The sequence below is a fragment of the Heptranchias perlo genome, chromosome 25 (assembly GCF_035084215.1).
Source record: "Heptranchias perlo isolate sHepPer1 chromosome 25, sHepPer1.hap1, whole genome shotgun sequence".
NCBI lineage: Eukaryota > Metazoa > Chordata > Chondrichthyes > Hexanchiformes > Hexanchidae > Heptranchias > Heptranchias perlo.
In genome coordinates, this window is record NC_090349.1 from 580393 (window position 1) to 593835 (window position 13443).

Here is a 13443-nt window from a genome sequence, read left to right on the forward strand (position 1 = left end):
TATCAGAGTGAGAGGGGGAGGATATGTATCAGAGTGAGAGAGGGAGGATATGTAACAGAGAGAGGGAGGATATGTATCAGAGTGAGAGAAGGGCGATATGTATCAGAGTGAGAGGGGGAGGATATGTAACAGAGTGAGAGGGGGAGGATATGTATCAGAGTGAGAGAAGGGCGATATGTATCAGAGTGAGAGGGGGAGGATATGTATCAGTGAGAGAGGGAGGATATGTAACAGAGTGAGAGAGGGAGGATATGTATCAGAGTGAGAGAGGGAGGATATGGATCAGAGTGAGAGAGGGAGGATATGTAACAGAGTGAGAGGGGGAGGATATGTATCAGAGTGAGAGGGGGAGGATATGTATCAGAGTGAGAGAGGGAGGATATGTAACAGAGTGAGAGGGGGAGGATATGTATCAGAGTGAGAGGGGGAGGATATGTATCAGAGTGAGAGGGGGAGGATAGGTAACAGAGTGAGAGAGGGAGGATATGTAACAGAGTGAGAGGGGGAGGATATGTATCAGTGAGAGAGGGAGGATATGTATCAGAGTGAGAGAAGGGCGATATGTATCAGAGTGAGAGGGGGAGGATATGTAACAGAGTGAGAGGGGGAGGATATGTATCAGTGAGGGAGGGAGGATATGTAACAGAGTGAGAGAGGGAGGATATGTATCAGAGTGAGAGAAGGGCGATATGTATCAGAGTGAGAGGGGGAGGATATGTATCAGAGTGAGAGGGGGAGGATATGTATCAGAGTGAGAGGGGGAGGATATGTATCAGAGTGAGAGAGGGAGGATATGTAACAGAGTGAGAGAGGGAGGATATGTATCAGAGTGAGAGAAGGGCGATATGTATCAGAGTGAGAGGGGGAGGATATGTATCAGAGTGAGAGAGGGAGGATATGTAACAGAGTGAGAGAGGGAGGATATGTATCAGAGTGAGAGAGGGAGGATATGTATCAGAGTGAGAGAGGGAGGATATGTAACAGAGTGAGAGGGGGAGGATATGTATCAGAGTGAGAGGGGGAGGATATGTATCAGAGTGAGAGAGGGAGGATATGTAATAGAGTGAGAGGGGGAGGATATGTATCAGAGTGAGAGGGGGAGGATATGTATCAGAGTGAGAGGGGGAGGATAGGTATCAGAGTGAGAGAGGGAGGATATGTAACAGAGTGAGAGGGGGAGGATATGTATCAGTGAGGGAGGGAGGATATGTAACAGAGTGAGAGAGGGAGGATATGTATCAGAGTGAGAGAAGGGCGATATGTATCAGAGTGAGAGGGGGAGGATATGTAACAGAGTGAGAGGGGGAGGATATGTATCAGTGAGGGAGGGAGGATATGTAACAGAGTGAGAGAGGGAGGATATGTATCAGAGTGAGAGAAGGGCGATATGTATCAGAGTGAGAGGGGGAGGATATGTATCAGTGAGAGAGGGAGGATATGTAACAGAGTGAGAGAGGGAGGATATGTATCAGAGTGAGAGAGGGAGGATATGTAACAGAGTGAGAGAGCGAGGATATGTATCAGAGTGAGAGAGGGAGGATATGTAGCAGAGTGAGAGAGGGAGGATATGTAACAGAGTGAGAGAGGGAGGATATGTATCAGTGAGAGAGGGAGGATATGTAACAGAGTGAGAGAGGGAGGATATGTAACAGAGTGAGAGAGGGACGATATGTAGCAGAGTGAGAGAGGGGCGATATGTAACAGAGTGAGAGAGGGAGGATATGTATCGGAGTGAGAGAGGGAGGATATGTAACAGAGTGAGAGAGGGAGGATATGTAACAGAGTGAGAGAAGGGCGATATGTAGCAGAGTGAGAGAGGGAGGATATGTAACAGAGTGAGAGAGGGACGATATGTAGCAGAGTGAGAGAGGGGCGATATGTAACAGAGTGAGAGGGGGAGGATATGTATCAGAGTGAGAGGGGGAGGATATGTATCAGAGTGAGAGGGGGAGGATAGGTATCAGAGTGAGAGAGGGAGGATATGTAACAGAGTGAGAGGGGGAGGATATGTATCAGTGAGGGAGGGAGGATATGTAACAGAGTGAGAGAGGGAGGATATGTATTAGAGTGAGAGAAGGGCGATATGTATCAGAGTGAGAGGGGGAGGATATGTAACAGAGTGAGAGGGGGAGGATATGTATCAGTGAGGGAGGGAGGATATGTAACAGAGTGAGAGAGGGAGGATATGTATCAGAGTGAGAGAAGGGCGATATGTATCAGAGTGAGAGGGGGAGGATATGTATCAGTGAGAGAGGGAGGATATGTAACAGAGTGAGAGACGGAGGATATGTATCAGAGTGAGAGAGGGAGGATATGTAACAGAGTGAGAGAGGGAGGATATGTATCAGAGTGAGAGAGGGAGGATATGTATCAGAGTGAGAGAGGGAGGATATGTAACAGAGTGAGAGGGGGAGGATATGTATCAGAGTGAGAGGGGGAGGATATGTATCAGAGTGAGAGAGGGAGGATATGTAACAGAGTGAGAGGGGGAGGATATGTATCAGAGTGAGAGGGGGAGGATATGTATCAGAGTGAGAGGGGGAGGATATGTATCAGAGTGAGAGAGGGAGGATATGTAACAGAGTGAGAGGGGGAGGATATGTATCAGTGAGGGAGGGAGGATATGTAACAGAGTGAGAGAGGGAGGATATGTATCAGAGTGAGAGGGGGAGGATAAGTAACAGAGTGAGAGAGGGAGGATATGTATCAGAATGAGAGAGGGAGGATATGTATCAGAGTGAGAGAGGGAGGATATGTAACAGAGTGAGAGAGGGAGGATATGTAACAGAGTGAGAGAGGGAGGATATGTAACAGAGTGAGAGAGCGAGGATATGTATCAGAGTGAGAGAGGGAGGATATGTAACAGAGTGAGAGAGGGAGGATATGTAACAGAGTGAGAGAGGGAGGATATGTATCGGAGTGAGAGAGGGAGGATATGTAACAGAGTGAGAGAGGGAGGATATGTAACAGAGTGAGAGAAGGGCGATATGTCGCAGAGTGAGAGAGGGAGGATATGTAACAGAGTGAGAGAGGGAGGATATGTAACAGAGTGAGAGAAGGGCGATATGTAGCAGAGTGAGAGAGGGAGGATATGTAACAGAGTGAGAGAGGGACGATATGTAGCAGAGTGAGAGAGGGGCGATATGTAACAGAGTGAGAGAGGGAGGATATGTATCGGAGTGAGAGAGGGAGGATATGTAACAGAGTGAGAGAGCGAGGATATGTATCGGAGTGAGAGAGGGAGGATATGTAACAGAGTGAGAGAGGGAGGATATGTAACAGAGTGAGAGAGGGAGGATATGTATCAGAGTGAGAGAGGGAGGATATGTAACAGAGTGAGAGAGGGAGAAATATGTACCAGAGTGAGAGAGGGAGGATATGTAACAGAGTGAGAGAGGGGTGATATGTAGCAGAGTGGGAGAGGGACGATATGTAGCAGAGTGAGAGAGGGACGATATGTAGCAGAGTGAGAGAGGGAGGATATGTAACAGAGTGAGAGAGCGAGGATATGTATCAGTGAGAAAGGGAGGATTTGTATCAGTGAGAGAGGGAGGATATGTATCAGTGAGAGAGGGAGGATATGTAACAGAGTGAGGGAAGGGCGATATGTAGCAGAGTGGGAGAGGGACGATATGCAGTGGAGTGAGAGAGAGGTGATATGTAACAGAGTGAGAGAGGGGCGATATGCAACAGAGTGAGAGAGCGAGGATATGTATCAGTGAGAGAGGGAGGATATGTATCAGAGTGAGAGAGGGAGGATATGTAACAGAGTGAGAGAGGGAGGATATGTAACAGAGTGAGAGAGCGAGGATATGTATCAGAGTGAGAGAGCGAGGATATGTATCAGAGTGAGAGAGGGAGGATATGTAACAGAGTGAGAGAGTGAGGATATGTAACAGCGTGAGAGAGCGAGGATATGTATCAGAGTGAGAGAGGGAGGATATGTATCAGAGTGAGAGAGGGAGGATATGTAACAGAGTGAGAGAGCGAGGATATGTATCAGAGTGAGAGAGGGAGGATATGTAACAGAGTGAGAGAGTGAGGATATGTAACAGCGTGAGAGAGCGAGGATATGTATCAGTGAGAAAGGGAGGATATGTAACAGAGTGAGAGAAGGGCGATATGTAACAGAGTGAGAGAGGGAGAAATATGTACCAGAGTGAGTGAGGGAGGACATGTAACAGAGTGAGAGAGGGAGGATATGTAACAGAGTGAGAGAGGGAGGATATGTATCAGAGTGAGAGTGGGAGAAATATGTATCAGAGTGAGAGAGGGAGAAATATGTATCAGAGTGAGAGAGGGGTGATATGTATCAGAGTGAGAGAGGGAGAAATATGTACCAGAGTGAGAGAGGGAGGCTGTGCAACAGAGTGAGAGAGGGAGGCTGTGTAACAGAGTGAGAGAGGGAGGCTATGTAACGGAGTGAGAGAGGGAGGATATGTAACGGAGTGAGAGAGGGAGGATATGTATCAGAGTGAGAGAGTGAGGATATGTAACAGCGTGAGAGAGCGAGGATATGTATCAGTGAGAAAGGGAGGATATGTATCAGAGTGAGAGGGGGAGGATATGTAACAGAGTGAGAGAGGGAGAAATATGTACCAGAGTGAGAGAGGGAGGATATGTAACAGAGTGAGAGAGGGAGGATATGTAACAGAGTGAGAGAGGGAGGATATGTAACACAGTGAGAGAGGGAGGCTATGTAACAGAGTGAGAGAGGGAGGATATGTAACACAGTGAGAGAGGGAGGCTGTGTATCAGAGTGAGAGAGGGAGGCTGTGTATCAGAGTGAGAGAGGGAGGCTGTGTATCAGAGTGAGAGAGGGAGGCTGTGTATCAGAGTGAGAGAGGGAGGCTGTGTATCAGAGTGAGAGAGGGAGGCTGTGTATCAGAGTGAGAGAGGGAGGCTGTGTATCAGAGTGAGAGAGGGAGGCTGTGTATCAGAGTGAGAGAGGGAGAAATATGTATCAGAGTGAGTGAGGGAGGATATGTATCAGTGAGAGAGGGAGGATATGTAACAGGGCGATGGAGTGGCAATATGTATCATGACGAGAGATGTGCGATATGTATGAGAGTGAGACAGTGATGATATGTAACAGAGAGAGAGAGGGAGAAATATGTACCAGAGTGAGAGAGGGAGGATATGTACCAGAGTGAGAGAGGGAGGATATGTACCAGAGTGAGAGAGGGAGGATATGTACCAGAGTGAGAGAGGGAGGATATGTACCAGAGTGAGAGAGGGAGGATATGTACCAGAGTGAGAGAGGGAGGATATGTACCAGAGTGAGAGAGGGGCGAAATGTAACAGAGTGAGAGAGGGAGGGTATGTATCACGGTGAGAGAGGGAGGATATGTAACAGAGTGAGAGAGCGAGGATATGTATCAGTGAGAGAGGCAGGATATGTAACAGAGTGGGAGAGGGGCGATATGTAACAGGGCGATGGAGTGGCAATATGTATCATGGCGAGAGATGTGCGATATGTATCAGAGTGAGACAGTGATGATATGTAACAGAGAGAGAGAGGGACAATATGTTCCAGAGCAAGAGTGGGAAGATATGTAACAATGTGAGAGAGGGCAGCTATGTAACACAGTAACAGAGGGACGGTATGTGAAAGGGCGAGAGAGGTATGATATGTAACAGGGCGATGGAGGGACGATATATATCAAAGTGAGAGAGGGGCGATATGTAACAGAGCGAGAGATGGAGGATATGTAACAGAGCGAGAGATGGAGGATATGTAACGGAGTGAGAGAGGGAGGATATGTAACAGAGTGAGTGAGGGGTGATAGGTATCAGAGTGAGCGAGAGGCGATATGTATCAGAGTGAGAGAGGGAGGATATGTATCAGAGTGAGAGAGGGAGGATATGTAACACAGTGAGAGAGGGAGGATATGTAACAGAGTGAGAGAAGGGCGATATGTAGCAGAGTGAGAGAGGGAGGATATGTAACAGAGTGGGAGAGGGAGGCTATATAACAGAGTGAGAGAGGGAGGATATGTAACAGTGAGAGAGGGAGGATATGTAACAGAGTGAGAGAGGGAGGCTGTGTATCAGAGTGAGAGAGGGAGGATATGCAACAGAGTGAGAGAGGGAGGCTGTGTATCAGAGTGAGAGAGGGAGGATATGCAACAGAGTGAGAGAGGGAGGCTGTGTATCAGAGTGAGAGAGGGAGAAATATGTATCAGAGTGAGTGAGGGAGGATATGTCACAGAGTGGGAGGGGGGCGATATGTAGCAGAGTGAGAGGGGCGATATGTAGCAGAGTGAGAGAGGGAGGATATGTAACAGGGCGATGGAGTGGCAATATGTATCATGACGAGAGATGTGCGATATGTATGAGAGTGAGACAGTGATGATATGTACCAGAGTGAGAGAGGGAGAAATATGTACCAGAGTGAGAGAGGGAGGATATGTACCAGAGTGAGAGAGATAGGATATGTACCAGAGTGAGAGAGGGAGGATATGTACCAGAGTGAGAGAGGGAGGATATGTATCAGAGTGAGTGAGGGAGGATATGTACCAGAGTGAGAGAGATAGGATATGTACCAGAGTGAGAGAGGGAGAAATATGTATCAGAGTGAGTGAGGGAGGATATGCAACAGAGTGAGAAAGGGGCGAAATGTAACAGAGTGAGAGAGGGAGGGTATGTATCACGGTGAGAGAGGGAGGATATGTAACAGAGTGAGAGAGCGAGGATATGCAGCAGAGTGAGAGAGGGGCGATATGTAACAGGGCGATGGAGTGGCAATATGTATCATGGCGAGAGATGTGCGATATGTATCAGAGTGAGACAGTGATGATATGTAACAGAGAGAGAGAGGGACAATATGTTCCAGAGCAAGAGTGGGAAGATATGTAACAATGTGAGAGAGGGCAGCTATGTAACACAGTAACAGAGGGACGGTATGTGAAAGGGCGAGAGAGGTATGATATGTAACAGGGCGATGGAGGGACGATATATATCAAAGTGAGAGAGGGGCGATATGTAACAGAGCGAGAGATGGAGGATATGTAACAGAGCGAGAGATGGAGGATATGTAACGGAGTGAGAGAGGGAGGATATGTCACAGAGTGAGAGTCGAAGGATATGTAACAGAGTGAGCGAGGGGTGATAGGTATCAGAGTGAGCGAGGGGTGAATTGTATCAGAGTGAGAGAGGGAGGATATGTATCAGAGTGAGAGAGGGACGATATGTAACAGAGAGAGAGGTACGATATCCAACAGAGAGGGAGGGAGGGATGATATGTAACAGGGTGGGAGAGTGAGGATATCTAACAGGGCGAGAGAGGGATGATATACATCAGAGTGAGAGAGGGAGGATATGTATCAGGTTGAGAGAGGCGTGTTATGTAACAGAGTGAGAGAGGGAGGATATGTAACAGAGTGGGAGAGGGGCGATAGGTAACAGAGTGAGCGAGGGGTGATAGGTATCAGAGTGAGCGAGAGGCGATATGTATCAGAGTGAGAGAGGGAGGATATGTAACAGAGTGAGAGAGGGAGGATATGTAACAGGGTGAGAGAGCGAGGATATGTAACAGGGTGAGAGAGGGACAATATGCAACAGAGTGAGAGAGGGAGGATATGTAACAGGGTGAGAGAGGGACAATATGCAACAGAGTGAGAGAGGGAGGATATGTAACAGGGTGAGAGAGGGGCGATATGTCGCAGAGTGAGAGAGGGGCGATATGTCGCAGAGTGAGAGAGGGGCGACATGTCGCAGAGTGAGAGAGGGGCGACATGTCGCAGAGTGAGAGAGGGACGATATGTAGCAGAGTGAGAGAGGGACGATATGTAGCAGAGTGAGAGCGGGACGATATGTAACAGAGTGAGAGAGGGACGATATGTAACAGAGTGAGAGCGGGGCGATATCTATCAGAGTGAGAGAGGGACGGTATGTAACAGACAGCGAGGGACAATATGTAACAGTGTGAGCAAGGGACGGTATGTAACAGAGTAAGACAGGGAGGATATGAAACGGAGTGAGAGAGGGACGATATAGTGCTCCAGAACTAGCTGCGCCTCTAACCAAGAATACCCAGCCTCTGACCTGCCATTGTAGCCACAGTATTTATATGGCTGGTCCAGTTAAGTTTCTGGTCAATGGTGACCCCAGGATGATGATGGTGGGGGATTTGGCGATGGTAATGGTGTTGAATGTCAAGGGGAGGTGGTTAGACTCTCTACAACACAGCGACAACACTGGCATCCACCCAACAATGTGGAAAATTGCCCAGGTATGTTCTGTCCACAAAAAGCAGGACAAATCCAATCCGGCCAATTATCGCCCCATCAGTCTACTCAATCATCAGCAAAGTGATGGAAGGTGTCGTCAACAGCGCTATCAAGCGGCACTTACTCACCAATAACCTGCTCACCGATGCTCAGTTTGGGTTCCGCCAGGACCACTCGGCTCCAGACCTCATTACAGCCTTGGTCTAAACATGGACAAAAGAGCTGAATTCCAGAGGTGAGGTGAGAGTGACTGCTCTTGACATCAAGGCAGCATTTGACCGAGTGTGACACCAAGGGGCCCTAGTAAAATTGAAGTCAATGGGAATCAGGGGGAAAACTCTCCAGTGGCTGGAGTCATACATAGCACAAAGGAAGATGGTAGTGGTTGTTGGAGGCCAATCATCTCAGCCCCAGGACATTGCTGCAGGAGTTCCTCAGGGCAGTGTCCTAGGCCCAACCATCTTCAGCTGCTTCATCAATGACCTTCCCTCCATCATAAGGTCAGAAATGGGGATGTTCGCTGATGATTGCACAGTGTTCAGTTCCATTCGCAACCCCTCAAATAATGTAGCAGTCCGAGCCCGCATGCAGCAAGACCTGGACAACATCCAGGCTTGGGCGATAAAACTAATGTGGCAGGGGGATGGGAACCGATGCAGGAAGTCAGTGGGAAATAAAATGGTGACAGAAACAAAAGGCAGTAAGGGAGAGTGTACAAAACATGACCGGACAGATGGTCTGAGAAAGCAGGGCAAAGACCAAGGGAAGTCTCGATTAAACTGCATTTATTTCAATGCAAGAAGTCTGATGGGCAAGGCAGATGAACACAGGGCATGGATGGGTACATGGGACTGGGATGTTATAGCTATTACTGAAACATGGCTAAGGGAGGGGCAGGACTGGCAGCTCAATGTTCCAGGGTACAGATGCTATAGGAAAGATAGAGCAGGAGGTAAGAGAGGAGGGGGAGTTGCGTTCTTGATTAGGGAGAACATCACGGCAGTAGTGAGAGGGGATATATCCGAGGGTTCGCCCACTGAGTCTATATGGGTAGAACTGAAAAATAAGAAGGGAGAGATCACTTTGATAGGATTGTACTACAGACCCCCAAATAGTCAACGGGAAATTGAGGAGCAAATATGTAAGGAGATTACAGACAGCTGCAAGAAAAATAGGGTGGTAATAGTAGGGGACTTTAACTTTCCCAACATTGACTGGGACAGCCATAGCATTAGGGGCTTGGATGGAGAGAAATTTGTTGAGTGTATTCAGGAGGAATTTCTCATTCAGTATGTGGATGGCCCGACTAGAGAGGGGGAAAAACTTGACCTCCTCTTGGGAAATAAGGAAGGGCAGGTGACAGAAGTGTTAGTGAGGGATCACTTTGGGACCAGTGATCATAATTCCATTAGTTTTAAGATAGCTATGGAGAAGGATAGGTCTGGCCCAAAAGTTAAAATTCTAAATTGGGGAAAGGCCAATTTTGATGGTATTAGACAGGAACTTTCAGAAGTTGATTGGGAGAGTCTGTTGGCAGGCAAAGGGACGTCTGGTAAGTGGGAGGCTTTCAAAAGTGTGTTAACCAGGGTTCAGGGTAAGCACATTCCTTATAAAGTGAAGGGCAAGGCTGGTAGAAGTAGGGAACTTTGGATGACTCGGGAGATTGAGGCACTAGTCAAAAATAAGAAGGAGGCATATGACATGCATAGGCAGCTGGGATCAAGTGGATCCCTTGAAGAGTATCGAGATTGCCGGAGTAGAGTTAAGAGAGAAATCAGGAGGGCAAAAAGGGGATATGAGATTGCTTTGGCAGATCAGGCAAAGGTGAATCCAAAGAGCTTCTACAAATACATAAAGGGCAAAAGGGTAACTAGGGAGAGAGTAGGGCCTCTTAAGGATGATCAACAAGGTCATCTATGTGCGGAACCACAAGAAATGGGTGAGATCCTGAATGAATATTTCACATCGGTATTTACGGTTGAGAAAGGCATGGATGTTAGGGAACTTGGGGAAATAAATAGTGATGTCTTGAGGAGTGTACATATTACAGAGAGGGAGGTGCTGGAAGTCTTAACGCGCATCAAGGTAGATAAATCTCCGGGACCTGATGAAATGTATCCCAGGATGTTATGGGAGGTTAGGGAGGAAATTGCGGGTCCCCTAGCAGAGATATTTGAATCATCCACCGCTACAGGTGAGGTGCCTGAAGATTGGAGGGTAGCAAATGTTGTGCCTTTGTTTAAGAAGGGCGGCAGGGAAAAGCCTGGGAACTACAGACCAGTGAGCCTGACATCTGTCGTGGGTAAGTTGTTAGAGGGTATTCTGAGGGACAGGATCTACAGGCATTTGGAGAGGCAGGGACTAATTAGGAACAGTCAGCATGGTTTTGTGAGAGGAAAATCATGTCTCACGAATTTGATTGAGTTTTTTGAAGGGGTAACCAAGAAGATAGATGAGGGCTGTGCAGTAGACGTGGTCTACATGGACTTCAGCAAAGCCTTTGACAAGGTACCGCATGGTAGGTTGTTACATAAGATTAAATCTCACGGGATCCAAGGTGAGGTAGCCAATTGGATACAAAATTGGCTTGACGACAGAAGACAGAGGGTGGTTGTCGAGGGTTGTTTTTCAAACTGGATGCCTGTGTCCAGCGGTGTGCCTCAGGGATCGGTGCTGGGTCCGCTGTTATTTGTTATTTATATTAATGATTTGGATGAGAATTTAGGAGGCATGGTTAGTAAGTTTGCAGATGACACCAAGATTGGTGGCATCGTGGACAGTGAAGAAGGTTATCTGGGATTGCAACAGGATCTTGATCAATTGGGCCAGTGGGCCGATGAATGGCAGATGGAGTTTAATTTGGATAAATGTGAGGTGATGCATTTTGGTAGATCGAATCGGGCCAGGACCTACTCCGTTAATGGTAGGGCGTTGGGGAGAGTTATAGAACAAAGAGATCTAGGAGTACAGATTCATAGCTCCTTGAAAGTGGAGTCACAGGTGGATAGGGTGGTGAAGAAGGCATTCAGCATGCTTGGTTTCATTGGTCAGAACATTGAATGCAGGAGTTGGGATGTCTTGTTGAAGTTGTACAGGGCATTGGTGAGGCCACACTTGGAGTACTGTGTACAGTTCTGGTCACCCTATTATAGAAAGGATATTATTAAACTAGAAAGAGTGCAGAAAAGATTTACTAGGATGCTACCGGGACTTGATGGTTTGACTTACAGGGAGAGGTTAGACAGACTGGGACTTTATTCCCTGGAGAGTAGGAGGTTAAGGGGTGATCTTATAGAAGTCTATAAAATAATGAGGGGCATAGATAAGGTCGATAGTCAAAATCTTTTCCCAAAGGTAGGGGAGTCTATAACGAGGGGGCACAGATTTAAGGTGAGAGGGGAGAGATACAAAAGGATCCAGAGGGGCAATTTTTTCACTCAAAGGGTGGTGAGTGTCTGGAACGAGCTGCCAGAGGCAGTAGTAGAGGCGGGTACAATTTTGTCTTTTAAAAAGCATTTGGACAGTTACATGGGGAAGATGGGTATCGAGGGATATGGGCCAAGTGCAGGCAATTGGGACTAGCTTAGTGGTATAAACTGGGCGACATGGACATGTTGGGCCGAAGGGCCTGTTTCCATGTTGTAACTTCTATGAAAGTGGAGTCACAGGTGGATAGGGTGGTGAAGAAGGCATTCAGCATGCTTGGTTTCATTGGTCAGAACATTGAATGCAGGAGTTGGGATGTCTTGTTGAAGTTGTACAGGGCATTGGGGAGGCCACACTTGGAGTACTGTGTACAGTTCTGGTCACCCTATTATAGAAAGGATATTATTAAACTAGAAAGAGTGCAGAAAAGATTTACTAGGATGCTACCGGGACTTGATGGTTTGACTTACAGGGAGAGGTTAGACAGACTGGGACTTTTTTCCCTGGAGAGTAGGAGGTTAAGGGGTGATCTTATAGAAGTCTATAAAATAATGAGGGGCATAGATAAGGTCGATAGTCAAAATCTTTTCCCAAAGGTAGGGGAGTCTATAACGAGGGGGCATAGATTTAAGGTGAGAGGGGAGAGATACAAAAGGGTCCAGAGGGGCAATTTTATCACTCAAAGGGTGGTGAGTGTCTGGAACGAGCTGCCAGAGGCAGTAGTAGAGGCGGGTACAATTTTGTCTTTTAAAAAGCATTTGGACAGTTACATGGGTAAGATGGGTATAGAGGGATATGGGCCAAGTGCAGGCAATTGGGACTAGCTTAGTGGTATAAACTGGGCGACATGGACATGTTGGGCCGAAGGGCCTGTTTCCATGTTGTAAACTTCTATGATTCTATGATTCTATGATAAGTGGCAAGTAACATTCGCGCCAGGCAATGACCATCTCCAACAAGAGAGAGTCTAACCACCTCCCCTTGACATTCAACAGCAATACCATTGCCGAATCCCCCACCATCATCATCCTGGGGTCACCATTGACCAGAAAGTTAACTGGACCAGCCATATAAAAACTGTGGCGACAAGAGCAGGTCAGAGGCTGGGTATTCTGCGGCGAGTAACTCACCTCCTGACTCCCCAAAGCCTTTCCACCATCTCCAAGACATAAGTCAGGAGTGTGATGGAATACTCTCCACTTGCCTGGATGAGTGCAGCTCCAACCACACTCAAGAAGCTCGACACCATCCAGGACAAAGCAGCCCGCTTGATTGGCACCCCATCCACCACCCTAAACATTCACTCCCTTCACCACTGGCGCACTGTGGCTGCAGTGTGCAACATCCACAGGATGCACTGCAGCAACTCGCCAAGGCTTCTTTGACAGCACCTCCCAAACCCACGACCTCTACCACCTAGAAGGACAAGGGCAGCAGGCACATGGGAACAATACCACCTGCACATTCCCCTCCAAGTCACACACCATCCTGACTTGGAAATATATCGCTGTTCCTTCATCGTCGCTGGGTCAAAATCCTGGAACTCCCTTCCTAACAGCACTGTGGGAGAATCTTCACCACACGGACTGCAGCAGTTCAAGAAGGCGGCTCACCACCACCTTCTCAAGGGCAACGAGGGATGGGCAATAATTGCTGGCCTCGCCAGCAACGCCCACATCCCATGAACGAATAAAAAAACCCCACAGATTTAAGGTGATCGGCAGATGAGACATGAGGAAACATTTTTTTGCACGGTGAGTTGTGATGATCTGGAATGCGCTGCCTG